Genomic DNA, 12,300 nt, shown 5'->3' with positions numbered 1-12,300 from the left:
TCCCAACTCTCCAGCTAAACTTTAGATTCATAAAATCTAGCTGCCAAATTAACAATCCCATCGTATGTTAATTTGGGATAATGTGCAACATTATCAAGTTTAACTAGACATCTCAAGTTTAACAGGTTTAAAACTGAGTTCCTGAAGCAATGACACCCAGTAGCAATGAGCACATCTAGTGCTCATATCTTGTTTTCTAAATACCATTTCCCACTAAAAGGAACCATAACTCCTTGGAGAACTGGCTGATTCCAGGCATGGAATAGAGAAAATATAAGATGAGCCAGGAGCATCTTGTGGTTCCAGAAAATAAGAAAGTGCTAAATACAAATAAATAAATAAATAAATAAAAGGAAGGGGGTGGGGGGGAGAGACACGTCAAAAGAACACAGAAGCAAACCTGAAGGTCAATGACCAAATCTGGAATAATGTGAACATCAAAATCATGTACTAGTGAAATATAAGCCACAGAATGAAATAAATATCCATAATAACATAAATTACTGGACAGATAAATAAATGATGAGAAGGGACAGCTCATCCTACCTAATAATAGACAAACATGGTAATTGACCATACCTTCGCTATGCCTCCCATTGGCTAATCAGCATGATATGCAAATTAACCGCCAACAAAGATGGCGGTTAATTTGCATATACCAGCTGGGAGCGAAGTCTGAAGACAACATGGAAGTGACGCGCTACAGAAGGGAGCTAAGTAGAGGTGGTGGAGACAGGAACGGAGCCAAGGCTGTGGAGGCGGGAGGCGGGAGGCGGGAGGGGAAACCCAGCCGGAGTGGCTGGGAGCGGGAGGGGAAACCCATCTCAGCGGGTTTCACTCCCTTCTCTGCTTTGCTCCAGCCGCAGGAAGCCCTATTCTTGCAGGAATCTTCCTGCAATGGGCCTCTAGTCTAATAATAAGGTAGAAGAAATAATAGAAATGAGAAAATTACTGTTTGGCAAACAGCACAGTAATTATTGTTGCCTACAAGCGTCATTAATAGGTGCCAAAATTAGTGGGTAAATACATGCTGAGAAACAAGAAACTTATATAATCTCAAAGTATCGTCCCACAAGACTCTCACTAATAACAAACAGAAAAATCATAACTTTACCTTGGAGAGACAGTGTTCCAAGTACATCAATGGTAATGAGACATATCAACATCACGTGCCTCCTTAATATAATGGCATCACTTCTGTAGAAGTATAGCCAAAAATTTATAACCATGGCCAACTCAATTGAGGGAAATTTTATAAAATAACTGATCCGTATTCTTAAAAAATGTCAAATGAAAGACAAAGAAAGGAGGAGAAACTGTCCTAGATTGGGACAGTTAGTAGCATCATATCAATGTTAATTTCCTGGTTTATAATTATACTTTGGCTTTGTAAAATGTTATCATCTGAAGGAGCTCGGTGAAAGTTACACACGAGTTAACTGGAACATTTTTTAAACTTAAAAAAATCTAACATTATTTTAAAAAGAATAAAAAGTAAAAAAAAATACCCAAATTCTTTATCTCTCTTTTATCAATCTACTCCATCTCCACTGATGGCAATTTCATTCTTCTTGTATCCAGGCCAAAATCTTTGAAATTACCCTTCATTTCTCTTTTTTGCCCCCTCCTCATATCTTAAATACATTCTACAGGAAATTTTATGAGTGTCTTTAAATACATCCAAAATCTAACCATTTCTTATCACCTCTACTGTAACCTCACTAGTCCAGGATACCATAAGTGCTTGCCTGGATTATTACAAAAGCTTTTTAACTGAACTTCTTGATCCATTCCTCTTCTAGTAACACTCCATTGGCTCCCATTTCTTTCAGAGTAAAGGCGAAAGTTCTGACTATGGCCCAGGAGCCATATACAATCTGGTTTTGTTAATATCTGACCTCCTTTCTTATTACTCATTCCATTCCAACCACTTTGATCTTCCTGCTTTCTCTTGACCATGCCAAGCTGCTCCTCCCTTAGAGCCTTTCTACTGGCTGTTCCCTTTTTCCTGAATTTCCTTTCTTGCCCCACACGTTACTTAGCTAACCTCCCTTTCTTTTTCAAGCTTTTGCTTAAGGGTCTTTCTCCCAGTGAGTGACCACTATCTTTACAAATTACAAGCCCTTATCTTGGTTCTTCTTAATCTGCTGCAATTTTTGGCCATTTTTTTTTATCATCTTTGAATGCAAAATAGAATTTTTACTTGTATCATATGTATTGTATATTGTTGATCTCTATAAACAATATTATATACCTGCTTATTGCTAGCACATAAACTCTTAAGAGGGCAGAGATATTAGTCTTTTTTCTGAGCATTAATACAGTCCTTGGCACACTGTATACACTTAAAAATATGTTATGATATGACTCAAAAGTTTATTTGATTGATATATTACTGAAGGACAGAGAAAACATCATATGTCTCTTTCCCACAGATACTTATGAGCAACCAGGTAGTTAGATAACAGATACAAATTTTTTGTTTAAAAGTCAAGAAAATGTGTAAAAATAAGAAGTTTAGCCAGGACTATTTTGGTGACAAGTGAAACAAAACCACTCAAATTAGCTTAAGGATTAAAAGAGGAGGGGTGGGGAGGGAATTTACTTGTTACAAAACTGAACAGCTCAGAAGTAAACCTAACTCCAGGCATGTAGGGGACTTACAGCTGTCTTAAGAACTTACTGATTTCTTTCATTTTTGCTCAACTCGACCTTCCTTGAAATGGCTTGGGTCTCAGGCAGGTGTTCTCCACATGGTAGACCCAGAAGCTCCAGCACAGATTCTTTAGGTTGAGTAAGCCCAGAATTCACTCTGGCCTGATGGAGGTTGCACTGTGGCAAAGGAATGAGGGACTCTCATTACTATAGCTTGGACCACAGGCACAATCCCCAAACCACTTATACTGAGAGTGGGAGGAGTAAAACATGAAATTAATTATAGAATTGAGCCAAACCAATTAGTGTAAATTTGTAGAATTGTATAGCTGATATTAGAAGTATAGCACTCTGACCCCTAGTGGTCAGATTCCATAAAGAAAATGTAGCATTAGTTCCAAGGCAACAGACGGTTAACTTATTGCACTTCATGTTTTTATAAGATTTTTCTCCAATTTATTAAGAACATCAGTATCCTTCCTTTCTATCCTCTGTTTTGAAGTGTTCACCTATTTGGGGCAGATTTTCTTTTGACATAGTTCTTGTATCCCTTCCTTTTCCCCTATCTCTTTGGTCACCCATCTTCTTTCTTGGCTTTAGATTTAGAGTACTGTGATAATATCCTAAGTTATTTCCTTAGCTTCAATACTTTATGAAAATCAATACCTGAAAAATATTTCTAAAAAACTGCTTTAGTTGTATGGTGTCCAGCTTGGGATTTACTCTGACACTAAATTCATCATTCCCAAACAAAGTCCTGTGGTCTAGCATTAACTATCATATGCCCCCTCATCCTTTTGCTTGAGAAAATACAATTAACTTTCTGTCACATGCAATGGTAAGCTAACATAAATAATGTTATATCTGAATAATACATGGTGACTTGTTGAACTTTAAAAATTGAGAACACTTATTATTTACACTTTTATTTCTTATATAAGAAATAGATTAATCCATTTTAAATTTGATCCCACTAAACTTCCCTAATATTCTATACAGAAAATTCCATGTATACTTCTTATCATTTTTTAAGTGAATTGCCTAGTTTATTTCTCATAAAAAGATACCAATTGGTACAAATTTATAAGCACTTTGCTAATTGCTCAGGTCATAATATGCTAAATCTAAAATATATGTTCCTAAATGTTTATACTTTTCATATTTTATTCTTTTGTTTTTGGTCAGTGGCTGAGATAATAAGAATTCTCTAACTTCATTATTGTCTACAATTTCTCTTCAATTTTCATTGTAAAGTTTAACATAAAACAATGAGTCAATTACTCTGAAAGCTTATAGATTTTATTCCACATTTTCTTTATCTTCAATTCCCTTTCATACTTTTGATGAAAGCATGCAGTTTCTTTCTTCTGAAGTATTCCTATAGAATTATTAAAACAAAGATAAAAACAAACAAACAAAAAACAACCCTGAACTACTTCTGGTCAAGATGGCAATATAGATAAATGTACTCATATCCTCCCACAACCACATCAAAATTACAACTAAACTACAGAGCCCTCATCATTCAGAACCAGCTGAAATCTAGCTGAATAGACGTCCTAGGGAACTAAAGAAGAAGCCACATCAATACTGGTAGAACAAGTGGAGATGCCGAATGGGCTGGTCCCACATCCACATGTAGTGGATAAAGATTGGGTTGGTTGGCTCAGCTGTGGAGGTCCTCCATTAGGAGCAAGGAAGGTCTCAGCTCCACACCAGGCCCCCCAGTTCAGGGTTCCATTGCCAGGAATAAAAGTCCCCATAACTTCTGGCTATAAAAACCAGTGGGAATTATGGCTGAGGAATACAGAGGGCTTCTGGAGTCCCAGGCAGTTCCTCTTAAAAGGCCTACTAACGGACTTACTCAAACTCACTCTATCTGAGCTCCAGTGCTGGGGCAGCAGTTTAAAAGGATCCAAGGAGCCCTGACTGGTTTGGCTCAGTGGATAGAGCGTTGGCCTGTGGACTGAAGGGTCCCAGGTTTGATTTCGGTCAAGGGCATGTACCATGGTTGCAGGCACATTCCCAGTAAAGGGTGTGCAGGAGGCAGCTGATCGATGTTTCTCTCTCATCAATGTTTCTAACTCTCTATCCCTCTCCCTTCCTCTCTGTAAAAAATCAATAAAATATATTTTAAAAAAATAAAAGGATCCAAGGACATACAGGGAGAAACTGAATTGTCTAGTATCAGGGCAAGAGCTGTGTGTGGGGGGGTGAGGGCAACTTTCTGCTAGACAAAAGTGCTGGCAGAGGCCATTACTCCTTTTCTGAGCCTTTCCCCCAGAGTCTGCAGGTGGGCACCATATCTGAGTTTCCATCAATGTGGTACACACTGTTCACTCTTCCCAGATGATTCCCTGAGAATTCACCCACCCAACTTGCAGGCCAACCCAAGCTGTTTCTAGTGGCTTTTCCATATGAATGGCCTGTCTTGGCTTATGCTTCAGATTTTCCTAAAATCTCTCAAACAAGCAGCATCTGGTCTCATCAAGTCCTGCACCTCTTGCTAAATGGCCCCAGGCCTGGCACTAGCAGCGGCCTTGGTTCGCAGCTTGGGTAGCTCCAAGCCCAGCACCAGTAGCAGCCATCTGCAGATCACTTTGTAGCTAATGCCAGTTGGCCCTGGGCAGAACACAGGTGGCAGCTGACCTTGGTCTGCACCTCCCAGGAGGTCCTAGAGCCAGTGTATCTGGTGTACAGCTTCAGACAACATCGATGCCCCACCCAACCACCTCCACAAGTTACACACACAAGTGGCAGACTCAGTGGGTACCAGAACCCCACTGAAGTAAGTCCTGCTGCACAGGATGGGTCCCTGACCAGCTGATTCTCCATGGTGGTTGGTGGTCTTTGCCAGTGTCTGTAGCAGATCGGCTGGTGATAAATCCCTCCCATTGATGTGCCAAAAGCAATCATGGCTTAACTACAATAGGAGGGTATACACAGCCCACACAGGTAGGGCGCACCTGAAATGCCCAGCTTGGGTGATTGGGAAGGCTATGCCACTGGACCTTACAGAACACCTACTACATTAGGCCACTCTACCAAGTCTGGGAGACATAGCAGCTTTGCCTAATACATAGAAACAAACAGAGGCAGGCTGTCAAAATGACAAGACAAAAAACATGACTCAAATGAAAGAACAGAAGAAAACTCTAGAAAAAGAACTAAACAAATGGAGACAATCAATCTACTAGATGCAGAGTTCAGAACACTGGTTATAGGATGCTCAGTGAACTTAGTGAAAACATCAATAGTATAAAAAAGGACATGGAAACCATAAAAAAAGAACCAGTCAGTAACGAAGGGTACACTAACTGAAACGAAGAATAATTTACAGGGAATAAACAGTAGAGTAGATAAAGCTGAGAATCGAATCAGCAATTTGGAATATAAGGAAGAAAAAGTCACCCAATCAGAACAGCAAGAAGAAAAAAAGAATCCAAAAAATGAAGATAGTGTAAGGAGCCTCTGGGACAACTTCAAGCATACCAACATTCACATCACGGATGTGCCAGAAGGGAAGAGAGAAAGCAAGAAATTGAAAACCTACTAGTATTTGAAAAAATAATGACAGAAAACTTCCCTAAACTGATGAAGGAAGTAGACATACAAGTCTAGGAAGCACAGAGAGTCCCACACAAGATGAAGCCAAAGAGGCCCACACCAAGACATATCATAATTAAAATGCAAAACATTAAAGATAAAGACAAAATCTAAAAAGCAGCAAGAGAAAAGCAGTTACCTACAAGAGAGCTCCCATAAGACAATCAGCTGATTTCTCAACAGAAACTTTTCAGGCCAGAAAGGATTGACAATAAATATTCAAAGTGATGGAAAGAACCTACAACCAAGATTACTCTATCCAGCAAAGTTCTCATTTAGAATTGGTCAGATGAAGAGCTTCACAGACAAGGAAAAGCGAAAGGAGTTCATCACCACCAAACCAGCATTACATGAAATGTTAAAGGGTTTAAAAAGAAAAAGAAAACATGAAAATTATGAACAAGCAGAACAGAAACGGACTTATAGATACAAAGAACATTTTGAAGGCTGCCAGATGGGAGGGGGGTGGGGGATGGGTGAGTAAGGTGAAGCGATTAAGAAGTACAAATAGGTTATTACCAAACAGTCACGGGGATGTAAAGTACAGCATAGGGAATATAGTCAGTAATATTCTAATAACTAAGTATAGTGTCCGATGGCTACAAGAGTTATCAGGATGATCACTTAATAAGTTATATACTGTCTAATCACTGAGGTGTACATCTGAAACTAATATAATATTGTATGTCAACTGTAATTGACAAATAAAAAATGATTTAAAAATGATTTAAATGAACTCAGACTGCCTATGACTCAGTAAAAAAAAAAAAAAAAAAGGATAACGACAGAATAACAATAGTACTCCTAACTTATCAGATAAGAGAATAATTATGATGAATACATTTGAGAATTCACATAGAGGGCTTAATATAGCTACTGACACATTTATAAGTTCTCAAAAAAGTTAACTGTTACTATTATTTTCTAGATTCACTTGCATTTTTAATAGTATATACCAATTTGTTTGTCTAGCACCAAACATTTATAAAACATTTAATATTATATTATGGGCTAAAAAGCCTTAACAATATGGAATGTCTATTCTTGTGAAGTTTACAATATAATTTGAGAGACAAAGCATAAAGACTTAAAATTTATAAACAAAATGTGGCATAAACATACAATAGAATATTATTCAGCTTCAAAAGGAAGGAAATTCTGACATGCTACAACATGAATGAACCTTGAAGGCATTATGAAAAAAAAAAAGCTAAAAAGGACAAATATTGTAAGAGGTACCTAGAACGGTCAAATTCATACAGACAGAAAGCAGAATGGTGGTTGCCAGAGGTTGGGTGGAGAGGGGAGGAGCGGTTGTTTAATGAGTACAGAGTTTCAGTTTTGGAGGTGACAAAGTTCAGGAGATGAATGGTGGTGATGGGGGCACCAAAAAACTGTGAATGTGCTCGATGCTATTAAACTGTATACTTAGAAATGATTACAGTGGTAAATGTCATGTTATGTATATCTTACCACAGTAAAAAAGCTTTAAAACTTAAATATTCATATAGGGAAAATTAAATTTCATCACTACAATGTGCCAGGTAAACCAGTAATTTATAAATTATCAAATGCCATTTTAACTTGATTTATAAAATGTACCCATTTACTTTTTGAATAAATAATACATTTGTATTGTACGAAAATAAAAAATACAAAATGATATATAGAAAAAAATAAATCTTATTTTAGCCACTCAGCTCCTTTTCCTAAAGACAACCCCATTACCAGTTACTTATATATTCTACCAGATAAACTATCTATCTATCTATCTATCTATCTATCTATCTATCATCTACCTATCTATCTTCAATAACTATATTCATACACTGTATACATAATGTTGCAACTTTCTTTGACAGCACATTAAATGTTCTTTTTAAAGAGCTATCTAGTACATACCATAAATATCTTTATAGTATGTACTATATACCCTTAGTGAGAAGCTAGAGAGGGTTCCCAGTCTTGCTATTTCCGGCAGTTTCAAAGAATAATCTAGCACAAACGTCATTTTGTTAATTGTGAGCATATCTGCTATACAAATTCTTTGAGGGAGGGTCACAGGCTTTTCAAATGATTCAGATTATAAGTCCTTAACTAGGCAGATTTCACCAGAGGTATTGGAGTTAGTTACTTTATCCAAAAACTTGGAAACATCTTTGTATCATTTTCTTTGGCACCTATCACTCACTAAGTCTTGATAATTTTATCTCCTCAGTATCTCTTCTGTCATCCCTTCCCATTTCCCATTCCTCATATAGGTGTGTGTGTGTGTGTGTGTGTGTGTGTGTGTGTGTGTGTTCATATACTTTAATTTGCTTGGAAAGGTTAAAAATGAACATAAAGTACATAAAAAAATATTCAATTCTCTTGTTGATTCTTATAAAATCTCTGAAAATAATGAGGCCTCAAGTTCATTTCTTTTGGATCCCAAGCCACATTGTGAAACATTTGGATTGGTGACATACAATCTCCCATTAGCTATCTTCAATAGCCTATTGCTAAAATTTAGTGCAAACCACGGAAGGTCACCTGGGTGGTCTTACATTGGGCTGGTGAGTGGACAATTCTAATTCAGATTAGTGAGCCACCAAAACCCCACAGAATGTGACTCTAATGGTAACTATAACAACCCTCTTCCCAAAGAAAATTGTTCAGTTTACGAAGCAGTCCCACAAAAACACACATATATACAAAACTTGGATTCTTAGGAAAATAAGCAACCCAATTTCACTCAGTTGGACACTCAGCAAGTTAGTGATTTTGCATTTGATCCTCATATGGTACATCAGTCATGGCAATTTTCTTTCTCTCTCCATTTCAGGTAAAACCACTACTTCCCATGCAACATGTCATTACCCTCACAATAGGATCTGCTTAGTAATAGAGTCCTCATATAGGCTTTTAATATTTCTTCATGTTTGATGTTTGGTCCTCAACACACTCTCCTGAGAGAAGAATTTGCTCAGTCACTTTTATGCTACCTAGTACATCCAGAATTAGGTCTAATGTCTCCATTGTAGCCAACAAGGCTCACCTTAATTTGGTCCTTGTACTTTCCCTCTCTAGCCTTCTCTACCAACTTTACCCTGCTTGCTTTTATGATGTACAATAGTTTACAGTTTCTGGCCTCTATGCATTTTCTCTCATTGTCTTCCCAGCCTGGAATACCTTCATCTATTTCCCTTACTTTATCAATGTGGGAAGTCTTGATCTCTTTATGCAAGAGGAGGAACCTCCTTTTTGTGATCTGCAGATCTGCATTCATCTTCCATGATGATTGCTATTCTCTACTCAAACTATTTTTTTAAAGTAGGCTGAAATAATGGTGGGAGTGGTCTTTTTCCTTTCTAGCTCTAGCATCCAGCAGTGTTTGAAGTCATGTGGTATGCACTCAATAAAATTTCTTTAGTTGAATTTAACTAGATCTTGGGGAAAAGGGGTAGAGTTATTCGTTCATTCCTATGTTTATTGAGTGGCTATTAGGTGCAAGATTATGTTCTAGGCAGTGGGATTATAACCAAGAAGATAACCCAAGGACTACTTTTGGCCTAGTAAAAGAGATGGGGCAATGTAAACATACAATTACTAGAGGCCCAGTGCATGAAATTCGTGCAAAAGTAGGCCTTCCTTCCCCCGGCTGCCAGCACTGGCTTCTTTCTGGCACCCGGGATCCAGCTTCCCTCGCAGCCCTGGCTTCGTCCTGAAGGACGTCCAGTCTAATTAGCGTATTACCCTTTTATTATTATTGATAATTCACTGGGTGGATTGCAGTGGCTCCCAGGTCACAGTTCAGATTCTTTCATGAGCAAAGGGTGACACTTTAATTCGAGGAAATTGCACTAGGAAAAGACATTTATAAAATAAGGCAATTACTCCAAATCACTGTGAAACCCAGAGTCAGACATAAAACTCAAGATTTCTGACTTTCTTTTTTTTAAAATATATTTTTATTGATTTCAGAGAGGAAGGGAGAGGGAGAGATAGAAACATCAATGATGAGATAGAATCATTGTTAGGCTGCCTCCTGCATGCTCCTTATTGGGGATGAACCCGCATCCCAGGCATGTGCCCTTGACCAGAATTGAACCTGGGACCCTTCAGTCTGCAGGCTGACACTCTATCTACTGAGCCAAACCAGCCAGGGCCTGACTTTCTGTTTATGGCTCATGGGCTCCACATTTTGAAGTAGAGACGCTCTTCTGGGGAACAGAAGGTCAAATACAGTGTCTTGGGGAAAGAATATAAAGTGATGTAAGGCATGTAAGACCACCAGGTCAGAATCAGTATACTCCATGAACGTTCTCTTTTTGTGCTAAACTGCCTTACAGTTTGGCTGCTAAACTGCCTCCTAAACATTAAAAAACAAAAAACAAAAAAAAGCTTGCTTGGTGTTAAATGACCTATATTAAAATTTAATCTACCATCGTTCTTTCTCTATCCAGTGGCCCTTTAAATACAGTTCCTCATGTTGTGGTGACCCCCAACCATAAAATTATTTTCGTTTCTACTTCATAACTGTAATGTTGCTACTGTTATGAATCGTCATGTAAATATCTGATATGCAGGATGGTCTTAGGCGACCCCTGTGAAAGGGTCGTTCCACCGCCAAAGGGGTCGCGACCCACGGGTTGAGAACCGCTGATTATTAACCTCTTTTCACAAAAGGTTGAGGAAGCTAGAAAATACAATGAAAAGAGCAGATTCTTTGGGAGCCAGGAAAGCTGGATTCATCACAGAGGTCAGCCATTACCTTGGCAGTAACTTTGGGCAAGCACTTAAACTTCCGTTTTTCTCTTTTGTAAAATAAAGATGTAATAATAAATGAATCGGAAGAAGATGTGTCTGTAAAGCCCTTACCTTAACACAGTGACTGACACATAGCAAGAGCTCAGAAGTTAGCTCTTTTGCGGTCCTAAGAACCCGATGCCCTGAGGTTGTACTTTCACCTCTGCAACCGGAAGAAACGTAAACGTAATCCTTGCTAAAGGGAATCCAACAGGAAGTCGCGCTCCAGGAGTGAGGCAATTTGGTCCTTGCGGGCCACCGTCGCCGGGCATGCGCAGTGGACGTGGCGGGACGTCAGTGTCATGGCGAGCTCCATCTGAAGTCTGCGCGGTCCGAGAGCGGCTTGCCTCATTTAGGACTGGTTTGTTATTTCGCGACTCTTGGGTAAGGGGGTGGATGGGTCCGTGTGGGACAGAGGTTGGCACGAACTCCTTTCATGTCGGAGCCTTATTTCCCCAATTGCGGTCTTTCCCTGCCTGTTTGATGGTTTGTTTCGCAGTTAAAAGGGGGACTTGCCAGGTGGGAGGAGGGAACAGAGAGATTGAAGTCCTGCCCGATGTGAGGACAGGGTCGCTGGCCTCGGGGGCCGCAGGGCTGTAGGGAGTTTTTAAGGGACCTCGGCCCTACCGTCAAGATGAGCTGCATTCGTTCTCCCACTGTCTGCATCAGTGAATTGGTGGGATGGCAGGAGGCTGTCGCAGTAGCTTCCACAGAGCTGTGTCTCATTGAGGATTTAAACCGAAGTTGGTCATCAGAGTAGGTGACTTGTGTCTTCCCGTTTCCTTCTCGTTTACTTATGAAACCAGTCCGAATCTGGGGCCGACACGTGTCTCGGATGGAAGGTGGTCTGGATGCCTGCTTCATTGCCTTATTTGTTGCTGTTTTGTAGTTGTTGGTCTTGCCTGAATCACGCAGACGTGTTCTAATTCAGGGTGGTGTTTATCACCGTGGCCAGGCGCTGGGTCTCAGTCATGGCAAATGTGGCAGATGTCAGCACACCTGTCCGGATCAGTAAGCAGTTGGAAGTCGTATTAACCTTGCTTTGTAAGACAGTCTTTTATGGAGGCTGATCTCTTGTAGGTAATTTTAAAGGGTCCATACTGTGGTTTTGTGAACTTGTCAGCTTGCTTACTTTAATCATTTTTTATTTTCCAGACTCATCTTTCAAGAGGATTTGAGACTAATTGCAGATAATCAAGGTACTCATTTATTTTAAACCTTTAATGTTTGAAGGACATGTTACGAATTATA

At 39.2% G+C, this 12,300-nt stretch overlaps 1 protein-coding gene and 1 long non-coding RNA gene across 4 annotated transcripts in view; one reads left to right on the top strand and one right to left on the bottom strand.

Moving 5' to 3' along the window:
* LOC139003593 (uncharacterized) overlaps positions 1-11,203 on the bottom strand; it is a 69,784-nt gene extending 58,581 nt beyond the window's left edge. Inside the window, exons 1-2 of the long non-coding RNA XR_011470271.1 lie at positions 11,122-11,203; positions 2,684-2,832 (exon numbers count right to left, since the gene is read on the bottom strand). This is a non-coding gene — a long non-coding RNA (uncharacterized lncRNA). The remainder of the gene's footprint in view (positions 1-2,683; positions 2,833-11,121) is intronic.
* Positions 11,204-11,336: 133 nt separating this feature from the next.
* Positions 11,337-12,300, top strand: part of CDKAL1 (CDK5 regulatory subunit associated protein 1 like 1) — a 643,254-nt gene continuing 642,290 nt past the window's right edge. For 2 of the 3 annotated variants that reach the window (XM_070405653.1, XM_070405651.1), the window contains exons 1-2: positions 11,337-11,410; positions 12,205-12,248. The gene's annotated coding sequence lies outside the window, so the exon portion shown is untranslated. The other variant, XM_070405652.1, reaches the window with a different exon arrangement.

The sequence above is a fragment of the Myotis yumanensis genome, unplaced genomic scaffold, assembly GCF_028538775.1.
Source record: "Myotis yumanensis isolate MYYU_CA2020_CCGP unplaced genomic scaffold, mMyoYum1.0.hap1 SCAF_2, whole genome shotgun sequence".
Lineage (NCBI taxonomy): Eukaryota > Metazoa > Chordata > Mammalia > Chiroptera > Vespertilionidae > Myotis > Myotis yumanensis.
Note: the sequence above shows the minus strand (reverse complement) of the source record. Positions and strands in the feature narration are given on the sequence as shown.